The sequence below is a fragment of the Mesocricetus auratus genome, unplaced genomic scaffold (genome assembly GCF_017639785.1).
Source record: "Mesocricetus auratus isolate SY011 unplaced genomic scaffold, BCM_Maur_2.0 Super-Scaffold_100676, whole genome shotgun sequence".
Taxonomy (NCBI): Eukaryota; Metazoa; Chordata; class Mammalia; order Rodentia; family Cricetidae; genus Mesocricetus; species Mesocricetus auratus.
The window spans coordinates 142550798-142563121 of record NW_024429266.1 but is presented as its reverse complement, the minus strand read 5'-3'; the positions used below and the strand labels follow the sequence as shown (position 1 = coordinate 142563121).

Here is a 12324-nt window from a genome sequence, read left to right as displayed (position 1 = left end):
CGTGCACACGCATAGGCTCATGAGCGTGTGGAACCATTCTTTTAACCATTGTCTTCACTTGTTTGAGACAGAATCTCTCAATAACCTGATACACTCCAAGTAGGCAGGGCTGGCAGGCCAGTGAGCCACAGGGATACACCTCTCTCTGTCTCCTTACTTCTGAGATAACAGGCTTAAAAATACACACTTGACTTTTTGATGTGAATTCTGAGGGTCACACTCAGGTTGTTCTGCTTGGGTGGCAAGGACTTTACCAACTGAGCCATCTCCTCTGCTTCTCTCCCATTCTTCACCTATAAACCAAACTCGTCTGTGAGCCTTGAGAATATTCACTTATCCTGAGCGAGTAGATTATATGGTTGTGATTCCTAATGGGGGAGCTCACTTCAGCACAGATCAACGCTTTTTAGATGCTTGTATGACAGTCATGGCTGAGTTGGAAGAACATTCCTTTCAGCTGGTTTTCTAGTCTTTCTATTAATTCCCATTTTTGTTTATTTTGGATAGAAAACTGCTGTTTTCTAAGATCCTTTGTTGAGACCATACTCAGCGCACCATGTGTATTTCTGAAAATCATCATATTTATCTAATGAGTCAAATATGTTATTATTTGACACATTCTTCTTTTAAAATTTTATTTTTGAGTCATCTTCTTACCATATAGCTCAAGGTGGTCTTGCACTTATGAATTTCCTGTCTTGGCCCTTAAGTGCTAGGAGTAAAGACGTATGCCACCATGCTTGCTTTCTATTTTTCAACCAAAAGCATATGAAGGGAAATGGCATGCTATGTTTTTTCTAAATAATAAAAAGGCATAAAATTATGTGGGTCAGTAGTTATGAGTCAATGGATATAATAAAGCCAGTTATTTTAGAAAATAAAAAGCCTGCCTTTACATGGTGATTTATATACTAAGTGACCAGCATGGGAAATGATTCCAAGTAGATCTGTGAACAGCTAGTCTTTTTACTTTCTGTTTTCTTTTAAGATTTTATTTATTTTAAATCTCTCTCTCTCATGTGTGTCTGTGTTTGTATGTGTCTGTGTGTGTACATGTACATACACATGCAAAGGAATCCCCAGCAATTGATGGGAGCAGATGCAGATACCCACAGTCAAACACTAGGCAGAGTCAAGGGAATCCTGAATAAGAACAGGAGGAAGAATTGGAGCATCATGGAAACAAGATCCACAGAATCAACAGGGCAGGGCTTATAAGGACTCATAGAAACTGAAGTAAAAAACACCAACCCTATATAGGTTTGAGCTGGGTTCTCTGCATATACCTTATAGTTGTACAGGTTGGTGTTCTTGCAGGACTTGCGACAATGTGAGTAGACAGTGTATCTGATCTTTATCTGCATTTGGGACCTTTTTTTTCCTGCTAGGTTGCCTGGTCCAGCCTTTATATGAGGCTTTGTGCCTAGTCTTATTGTATCTTGTTAGGCCATGGTAGGTGGATATACTGGAAGAGTTTCTTTAAAAAAAAAAACAGGGGGATGGAGGACTGGATCTGGGGGGAGAGGAGAGGTGGGGGAAAGGCTGGAAGGAGTGAAGAGAGGGGAAACTACAATCAGCATGTAAATGTGTGAGAGAAGAGTAAAAGTTTAAAAAAAAAAAGCAAAACACTTCCTCCCCAAGTAGCTTTTGGTCATGTTGTTTTATCACAGCAATAGAAACCCTGATTAAGACAGTATGTTCTCAATTAATAGAACTGCAACATGATCTAGAACATTGGATGTGTCTTTGGAGAATGGGGATTCAAATCAAGGTAGGAAATTAAATGTTTAATAGGAATATGCCCTGAACTAAAACATGGAATGGATTCTTGAATAATAATAATGTATCACAGCTAGTACAAGGATTTGGGGGTTGGGGGCACTCAGGTCTTCAGGTTTGGGTGTCAAGTACCTGTACCCACTAAAGCTGTATTACAGGCCATTATATCTTTTTTTGGTTAATTCAAAAATGTATTGAGCAGCTAAGGATACAAAGGTATTAAAACATTGTCAAAGATGAGGCATATGCACAAGTGTAGAAAGCAGTTAAGTTCTCTGCATCACAAGAGTGAAAGAAAAATGCTTTAGGAAAACAAAAGATTGCTTCCAGCGTGCAAGGGGGAAATGGATGGCCAATTAGGAAAGGGGATTGAGCCTAAAGTAGAAGCCTTCAGTCTGGATGGCACTCAGTATGGGCTATATTTGCTTCTCCTTTTCCTCTTTCCCCATCTTTGGGCTTAATTTACCAGTAGTGCCCAGGACTGTTCAATGTGCTTTTTCTATACTTGCTTGCAGTTTTGCCTTAATGTCTTCTATAGAACTAGGTCCTTTTGGGCTTTTAGGAGTTTTTTCCTGTTTTTTGAAGGACTCTTGACCTTTTGATCTTGATGTTGATGGTTTTAAGTCTTTTCCATGTTGGTTTGATTTTTGTGCATTTTTGCCTGGGGTATCTCTTACAGATTTCTCCACTGGAACCTTTTCTTCAGCTTCTTCATCATCAACATCATCATTATCTTCATCATCAGCATCCTCTTCCTCATCTTCATTGATTTTTACTTTTTTTCTGTGGAACCTTGCTACCACCTCCAGGAGAAGACCACTTGCCAGACATACTTAAGAATTTCACATCCTCCTCATCTTCATCTTCTGACTCAGTATCCTCCTCTACAGCTACTAGGTGCTGTCCACTAATGTGCACAGGCCCTGAACCACACTTCAACCGTAAGACCACAGGTGGTGTAATTTCAAAGCCCCCAAGGGAAACTGTTGGTTGTACAGACATTTTAAAAGTTGCCAGTGTTACTTTAATTGGACTGCCTTCATAGTTCATTGCTTCTGCCTCTACGATGTATAATTCATCTTTTGCCCCTGCCCCTAAACTAACCATTCTTAGTGACAAGTGGTGTTCATTCTCATCATTATCCACCTAAAAGTGGTAATCTTTGTCAGCTTTGGTTCACAGCTGAAAAGGTAGTTCTGTGGCCTAAGAGGGCTCATGTCCATTTCCATCAAGTCTTCAATGAGGTGGAGGCACGCCCTTCGGTGTGAGAGAAGTCCAACGGAGGAAACTGCCTACTGATCCTCAGAACAGACACTCAGGATGGAATCACGCCAGGGGCAATTATGTTTTTAAATGCTTTTCTTACTTAATAGTCAACATAATCCCTCTGAGGTTCTTAAATTTTCTATTCTCCACTTTCCTTTTCCATGTGTTAAGTTTGTTCTTTTATCAGTAAATAATTGTACATGCTGAAAATGGTAGCTACATACTGTGGGAAAAAAATGGAAAAGTGCATTTGCCCAAGGTTTCCAACTGGCAAAACAGACTGACAATTATTAAAAAGAAATATTTTATGATTGAAATTCCAGAGACACCACTTTGTGCACAAAGTGGGTTCATTCTGCCATTCTGCTGTTGCTGTCTAGAAATTCTCAACAAAATTATTAGAAAGAGACCCACATTCTGAACTTTTATGGAACCAAGAAAACTGTGGGTTCATTGCTTGAGATAAATGATAGATTAGTGTCTCTAGGGAGGAGAGGTATCCGACTCCGCGTCAAGATGCAGAGGGACTCACATTGGGGAGAAAGCCACTGCTCATCTGTCACCAACTACTTCACCTTGATCATCATCTAAGCCAGCTTTGTGAATTCCTAGGACAACAGGGAAACAGCCAAGGTGAAATGGAATGCGTATGGGAGGAGTGATGCAAAGTAGTGAAGGAAGAAAAGAGAAAGCTTGCCGGACAGATGTGAGGAAGGGTGGCTGAAATGGAGCCCAGAGGCTTGGCTGCTCTGGATCATGAAGGATGGATGGATGCATCTGGAAAACTCCAATTCCTGGCAGCAATTTTTTTCACATAAAAAAGAATTAGGGAGATAATGAGAAGTCACAGAATCTGACAGACTCTGTAAATAACCTCAACAGCCACAAACAAGACACAGTGTTTAAATAAGTAAATGAGGGACAGCTGGTCATGATTTGATACTAACAAGAGCCCACATCAGTGAACATGCCAGATCTTTCCAGATGAAGTCATGCATATAGAGAACAGTCATCCTTAGTACTTAGAAAAATACAACCATTGTGTATGTGTATGTGTGCGTGTGTATATGTGTGTGTGTGTGTGTAGAGAGAAATGTGCTGGATTTTGGCATTTGAATATAAATACATAAATATTAAAGCTCCTATCTTTTTTCTTCTAATGTCCAATATTTATAAATTGGAGTCTTGTCCTTGAAGTGTTAAATATGCCCATTATTAGTTTTTTTAAATTGGAGTAGGTTTAAATTAAAAAATTAACTTTTTATTTGGGCTTTCTCTTTTATCCTCATTACATTGCTTCACCTTCCTCCTCCTCCCATTCACATCTCAGTTCACGTTGGCTGTTTCCCTGCTATCCTGGGAACTCACAAAGCTGCCTCAGCTGATGATCAAGGTTAAGTAGTCAATGACAGATGAGCAGTGGCTTTCTCAGCAATGTGACTCCCTCTGCATGCTTGGCGCTGAGCAGGGCACTACTCCTCCCCAGACACAATGAGCTGTCATTTGTCTCAAGCAATGGATCCATAGTTTGCTTCACTCCAGGCAGATTTGGAATGTGGCTCTCCTTTTAAACCCTTTTGTAGAATTCCAAAGCAGCAATAGTAGAGTGGGGGCATGTCTTATTATGTGTAGACAGAGAATAAATTATGGAAGTTGGTTCTGTCCTCCCATCAGGTGGGTTCTGGGATCGAACTCAGGTCGTCAGGGTTGATTGCAAGTGTCCTTCTGTGCTGAGCCATCTCACCACTCCTCAACTTAAATATTTTTATAACCTCCAAAGTCATCTGCACATGTATCAGGCAGAATCACCATCTATGCAACTTAGACAGATATGCCAGTCCCAATCACAGGGTCCCCTAACATGCCATCTGCTAGAGACAATGATCTCCATGATTAGAGACCTGGCACTAGCTCAGAAGCTACCTTGGAGTGAACTCTGAGTTAGTATGTCCTGAAATCAATCACAGCCTCTCAAGTTTTAGAGTCTAGAACTTTTCTCTGCATGCAAATTATCTAGAGATTAAAAAAGGGAGATTCTAGGGCCTCTGGCCTGATGAAGGGCTTGAGATTTTGTTACTTTTGTATATGTATTTGTAATACCATTTGTGTGCAATTGTGTGTGCATTCCTGTATGTGCATGTTCTTTACTGTGTGAGTGCACATACATGTTTTTACCTGTGTATTTGTAGGCCAGAGAGCAACCTCTAGTGTCATTCCTCATGCACCATCCTACTTGTTGCTTCTTTATGATTCAGGGTTTCTCTTCAAGCTCAGAACTCACCAGTTAAGTTTGGATGACTGGGCTGCATGCATCAGGGATCCGTGTGTCTCTGCTTCACCATTGCTGATATTACAAGCACACTCTCTATCATAGCTGTCTTTTATGTGGCTTCTAACAGTGAGCTCAAGTTTTTCTGCTTGTAAGACAATTCTTTTTTCTTGGCTGAAGTGGCTTCCAAGTCTGAGAGATGCTGCCTTCTAATAGACAACCTAGGGCCTGGAAAGATGGCTCAAGTGGGGAAGAGCTCCCACTGCTCTCCCAGATGACCCAGGCTCAATTCGCATCACCTACATGGTTGTTCACCAGAATTATTATCTCTGATTCTAGAGGATCCAGTTTCTTCTCCTGGCCCTGTAGACACTGAATGCTTGTGGGTCACAGACATACACACAGGCAAAAACTCATACATAAGATATAAAATAGTAAGCAACATAGTGTTGCTGGTGTTGCTGGTCTGCAGATCATACTATGGATGGCCGGATGCCTCACTATTTATGGCTTCATATTCACCCAGTACAGATTTACTTTTTTTAAGTTGTGACTGTCTAGGGCCATTTTCTTATGGAAACAGTAATGAATTTCTGAGTCCAAAAGTCCAAAATCTTTATTTTGAATAAATCTCTTTAGGCAATACCTGTGAGAGAAGCAACATGACACACAAGATGCTGTGTCTATGACAAATGACATGGGAAATGCTGCCTCTTGAGTTTGCTATTGTTTCTGCTTTTGTTCCCTGGAGGCTATCATGCAGGTCTATGACAATGGTGTTCCTTAGGGTGACAACAAACTCTTTATTGAATAGTACCGTGTTTCTGTGGTGTTTGGTGTTCCCTCCTATGACTCTGATTTTTCTTTTTTTTTAATTTTTGCTTGGTTACCTGGGAGATGGCTCAATCAGTAAACTGCTTGGCATGCAAGCACAAGGACCTGAGTTCGATGCTTGAAACACTGTGAACATTCTGGGTGTGTTGGCATGTGCCTGCAATGCCAGCACTGGTTAAGCAGAGGCAGAAGGATCTCTGCTGGGTAGGCAGTCTCACCTAATTGGTAAGACCCTGAGAAGATGAGTTAACATTTCTCAGGATGACACCCATAAGGGTCCTCTGCTCTGCACATGCATTCTCTGCACAAACACTCTGGTGCATGTGGCATTTTTGGACAGATTGGATGGGACAGGTATTCTGGCACTAGGGAGTCACAGAATACTGAGTGTTACACAGCTCAGGTGAAAAGGTATCCTAGAGCTCGGGAGCCAAGGAATACCACAAGCCACAGTAAGCATAGCAGCTTACAGCCCTGCATCAGGGAAAGGCTTCCCCAAATTTATTGGCTCTGTTCTGGCAGGACAGGGTCTTCCAGCTGGGGATATTTGCCCAGTATAGCAGTTTTGCTCTGGCAGAAGGTTTCCAGGACAAAGTTGCTACAGTTCAGCTTCTGCTCTCTGGAGAGTGGACAGCAGGGTATAACAACTCCACTGTGCCAGGGGAAGGTTTCCCCAGCAAAAGTGTTACAGCACTACTCACTCTGCTCTGCCCAGGGTGGTCTCTTGCTCCACTGCAAAAGAAGGTCTTCACTCAAAGCTCATCCAAGGGGTTTATTGAGAGGGAAGAATCCAGGAGAGGGGTTGTCTTTTGCTAGAGTGGCAGAGGACAGTCGGGTAGCAGGAAAAGCGACAAGCTGAACAGACACAGGGTTTATATAGGGCTTCCAGGGCCACAAGATGAACAGACACAGGGTTTATATAGGGATTCCAGGGTAAGGATTGGTTAGATTTTAATATTCTGCTCAGGGATTGGCTAGTTTTCTGCACAGGGTTGGGGTCAGATTTGGCTCTGGTTTTAGGGTCAAAGTGTCTTTCTTTCACTTGTCCTTTTTAGCCTTTTGGATCTAGTTTTAGGTCCAGGGTGTATTTCTTTCACTGGTTCTTATTCCAGGGGCAAAGTGTGTTTCTTTGGCACTGGTTTCAGGGTCAGGGTGTATTTCTTTGGTTCTGGTTGCAGAGCCAAAGTGTGTTTTCTTTGGCTCTATTCAGGGTGTGTTTCTTTGGCTGGTCCTTTTTCCCTATAGTGCACCTGACACAAAGGAACATGTAGAAACATATATGTGAAGATACACATAGGTTTTAAAGTTTAAATTCTTTAAATATAAACTTAGAAATTTAAATTATTGCAAAGTCCCTGTTGTTTCTCCTTGAATTCTAGACTCCATGCTTTGGTTTCTGTCTATCAAGCCTGAATCTCCAATGGTGAATAGGATTTGTCTCTATAGTTCCCTGGGTTACAGTAATCTGTTAAAAATACACATTTCCTTGGAGTGATATGGGAACAGTAGGAGGGGAGGGCATGGGGATTGTATTGATCAAAACACATCATGAGTGTGCATGAAACTCTCAAACAATAAATAAAAACCACATACTTCTGCAGCTAGGATGCCATGAGACTCCACATCCTGGACTTCACTGCAGCATTCTCAGGTCAAGCTCAGCTGTGTCACGCTTTATCTGCCCAGTGGAGTCCTTTGATGATGTCTCTGCTTGGCAGATGATGCTATAAACCAGATTGAGGCAGCATATGTCTCCCCAACAGTGGCCAGAATCACCCTGTATATCTTTATGTTCTAATCACCAGGACACACACTGCAGGCTGTTCTTTGTGCCTGAGGAGTGTCATTTTGTTGTTGAAGATGGAGTCTCAGCTGCTTAAAAGGTTATGGAATATGCAGACCTCAGACAACACAGAGTTCCTCTCTAGGAGATTGTCTTCCCTTTGTAAATGTGAAATTTCCCAAGCAGGAAGAGGACATAGGAACTTAAGCAACACAGCAATCTATTTTTAGTTTTATTTTTTAACCAAAAGTTTTGATGTAAATTCAAGATTCTTTAAAGACAAGAGTATCCCCAAACCTTTGTAATTACCAAGTGAGAAGGAACCAGTGCTACTCAACACTAAATAGAACACTATTTATACACCAAGGCCCTTTGTTTCAAGGATGCTGTCTTTCATCTCACCCATGGTATCCCAGCACACTTTGTTCTCCTGAGGTGTAATGGTAATCCCAAGGGTTCAAGGATCTTTCCCAACTGCTTAAACCAACATCAAATTCTGTTGTCTCTCTTGGGCTTATCATTCCATCACTTCTCGACTAGACAGGGCACCTCCTGGTGCTGTCTCTTCAATATTGGATTTATTATATTGATGCATTACAAATGTTCAGGTTTATGCAGTGATCTGTGGCACTAGGATGGGGATGTATCTCAATGGTACAGTGTATGCTTAGCCATATCATAGTTCAATATTTCTATACTGTTTTGCAATTATCTCATTGAACTATTTGGTTTGTATCCCTTGAAAGCTTTATCATTTTTTGTGATGAAAGCATTTAAAATTCTCTTTATCAGCTACTGTGAAGCATTCTGTTCCTTGCTGTCAGTCAGGGTTATCCCACAGTGCTATGGGAAGATTGGGTATTATTCTTCCATCCATATACATCCTGGACTGTCTACAATTAACTTTTCCTTCTCCATCTTTCACCTCACACTCTTCGTAGGCACCAGTAATCACTTTATTTTAAACATATTCGAGTGCTTACTGTTAATGGAGATTTATTGTAGCACATCGATGAATGTTTATGAATTGTCTTCCATATATTACCTTGTTATTCAGTTAAGATATGGAACAGAACAATCTGGGTAAGACATCAGCTTTCTTAGGCTAACATTCTAGAATTTTAACCTTCAACTTTCCAACATTACTATGGATGGCCATTCTAAATCTATGCTGCTGTGTAACTTTTTTTCAATCGGCCAAGTGTCTTCCTAAATAGCATTTGAGTTAAATAGTTCTAGGAACAAAGAAATTCTGTCAAGTAGTTTATAAAGATACAGAACAGCACCTGACAACTGGGGCTCCAATAGGAAGATAATGAACAACACTAGTATGTGCACACACGGGGACATGGAAAGAAAATTTGGGGGAATTAGCTATTTAGAAGTCTGAAATAGAAAGCAAGAAGTCAGTATAATGTAAGAAAACAGCATGAAGGCAGAGACATGTGGGTTCTGAGCCTGTCAATCATCTCTGGACTTGTGTACCAGTTAATTTTCTCATTGCTGAGAACACATATCAGACACAAAGAAAGTAACATAAGTATGGAAGGATTTATTATGTCTCATAGTTTGAGGGTACCATTCATCATGGCAAGGAAATCATGGAGGCATAAGCATAATGTCACATTACCCCATCTGTAAACTGAAAGAGATGAAGGTTGGTGCTTGGCTGGCTTGCTTCTCTCTGTTCAGTCCTGAGTGGAACTGTGCCTTTCAAACATTATACTGTGTGTCTTCCCATCTCGGTTAACCCCATCTAGAAGCTTCTTCAAGGACACATCTACAGATGCTTACCTAGGTCCTGCCCAGTTGATAATCAGTAATAAGAAGTAGAGGACCTTCTAGAGTATGTTGACTCTGTGCTATGAGTAGACTGATCCAGTGAGTAATAGAGGGAGAGACCAACGCTTCTCACAATGTCATCAAAGTTACAGCTAAGTCTTGACATTAAAGAAAATATTGTTGACCACCCATTTTCAAATAGTCTTGATGAACGTTATTTTTTTGAGGTACAGGAAAATGCTGTGAGTTTTCCAGATTAGCAATTAGTCCAAAAGGTAAATGTCTCAGTGGTAAACTGCATGTCTAGTATTTCAGCTTCAACCTCTAGTACTGTCATCCTTCCCAAACATGAGTCTCATAAGAGAAAGTAAAGAAAAGCTATCCGCTTTAGCTAGCCCTTAGGGAGCAATGACAGCTAGTTGCTATGAAAACAGGCATCTATTTTATCTCCCTCTTCAATTAGTAATATATTAAAGTATTTCACATTTACAAAGTGGAGTGCTAACTGCTGACTTGAGATTAATAGACCTTAACTTGTTACAGAACAACTCATTTGGATAATAGTTAATAAAGTATAAATTTAACTTAGTAACCATGAATGAACCCCCATAGTGTATATAAATAAACATCCCTTTAAGGACATCTGTCAATATAATCATAATTTTTATTAAATTATAACACTCAAGTCTTTAGTAAATCCTAGCATTCATTATAGCACAGCTGGGCTATACTTCTCTTTGGTAACTGAATTCAGAAATAGGATTGGCTTGAGGTTTCATTGCTTATTTTTGCAAACTCAATACAAAATTGAGTTTAATTCATGGTTCTGGGCAGAAAATTTAAGGAAGAAAGAAAGAGAGAGAGTGGGGAAGGAGAGGGGGTGAAAAAGAAGGGAAAGAGGGGTAACAGAAAGAAAACATAGCTGTGATGGTCAGCATCTTCAGCTTGACCGGATCAAGAAACACCTAAGGAAATAAATCCAAACCGCTGGCTTATCTCTGGGGAAGTTTCTAGGTTGGTTCCTTTGACAAGGAAAGACGTACCTTTACTATGGGCAGTACCATTTGGTGGTCTGGAGTCAGGACTGAAGGAAGGTGAGAAGGCAAGCCGAGCAACAGCCTCCATCTCTAGTTGCTGCACTGGGAACAACTGCCTGAGGCTCTTGTCAGTGTGCCTTCCACACCACAGTGGACTGTACCCACAGCTGTGAGACAAAGCCAATCCTTCCTTTCGTAATCTGCTTTTCACCACAGTAACAACAAATATACCTAATTAGATGGTTATATACATTCTTTATGTTATGAAATTTTGTAGAATTTGTAGAAATTTAGAGTTATTTGGTGCATGCTCTGGTGCTGCCCTGATCCCCTGGAGACAGAGAGGCTTGATTTGCTGTGAAGAGAGCAGGAAGCTTCTCTTGGCACTCTTTTCCCATGGCTGGAGAGAACTCTTCCTCCCATGGCCACACTGTCCAGTACCTGGTGAGGTGAGGAAGAGTGAAGGGCCTGGCTCTCTTACTCCAACATCTGTGTGGCCTTTGTAATTCCAGAACATCCTGTAGGGCCACCTGGGGATAAAAAAGACATCACGGGAACTCTACTCTCCCTTTATTTGATATGGAGGACTTCCTTTTGTGGGTGTTAATCCTAAAAACATTTCTTCAAGGTCTTCCTATGTATTCTCCTCTACTCCAGAACTGGGACCAAATTTCTGGAGGAGCACATTGTTGTTGATTTCTTATGTTATTCTACATTTATATTTTTGTTTATTTCTAAAAGATATTTATTTTACTCTTTGATTATGTGTGTACATGCCACACACATGTGCATGTGTGTGTGTGTGTGTGTGTATGTGTGTGTTGGCATGTACATATGAGTGTAGGTGTCTGTGAGGACCAGAACAGTACATCAGATTCCCTGAAAATGGAGTTGTAGGCAATTTTGAGCCACTGCAAAAGCACCCAAATGCAGTTAATGTCAAGCCATTTTTCCAACCCTAATGTGACTTTTTTTGATACATATATACAGCATGAAATGATTGTTGTACTGACTACTATCCAAAATGCCTGTCATTTTTGTCATGAGGACATTTAAAATCCTCTCTGTTTGCTAATTGGAAATACTCTGGGTTCCCCAACTAGCTGTGGTCACCACCCTGTGTGATAATACAACAAGGTCTATTCTCTCTACATTTAACTTTGTCCTTATTGATCAAAGAAATCAAATTCCTCCCCATTCCCCAGGAACTACACTTATTTTCTCCTTCTGGGGTTCTACATACTAAAGCGTATGGTGCTAGTATCCCTGTGGATTGCTTACTTAACGTATTATCACCTAGTTCATCACGCAGCCATAGTTGCATATTTGCTTTACTTGTCTGTGCTTTTACGGTCCTACCAAAGAAAGTGTTTCAGTGTCCACTATCATAGAACACTTCCCTCTTTAATTCTCTTTTATGGTTTTGAGTTTAAAATTTAGGTCTCTGTTTATTTGAGTTCATGCATAAGGCATTTGATATGTCTATTTTTTTGTTTTGCTTTACTTAGCTGAATTAAATTTTAGGCATTTATATAGTTCTTGGAAGAAATTGCCTTACTCTGATACTTTCAGAT

The 12324-nt window shown here is 40.6% G+C and overlaps 1 pseudogene; it reads right to left on the bottom strand.

The window, feature by feature from the left end:
- Positions 1-2213: 2213 nt before the first annotated feature.
- Positions 2214-10838, bottom strand: LOC110342471 (annotated as a pseudogene).
- Between the last annotated feature and the right edge of the window lie 1486 nt (positions 10839-12324).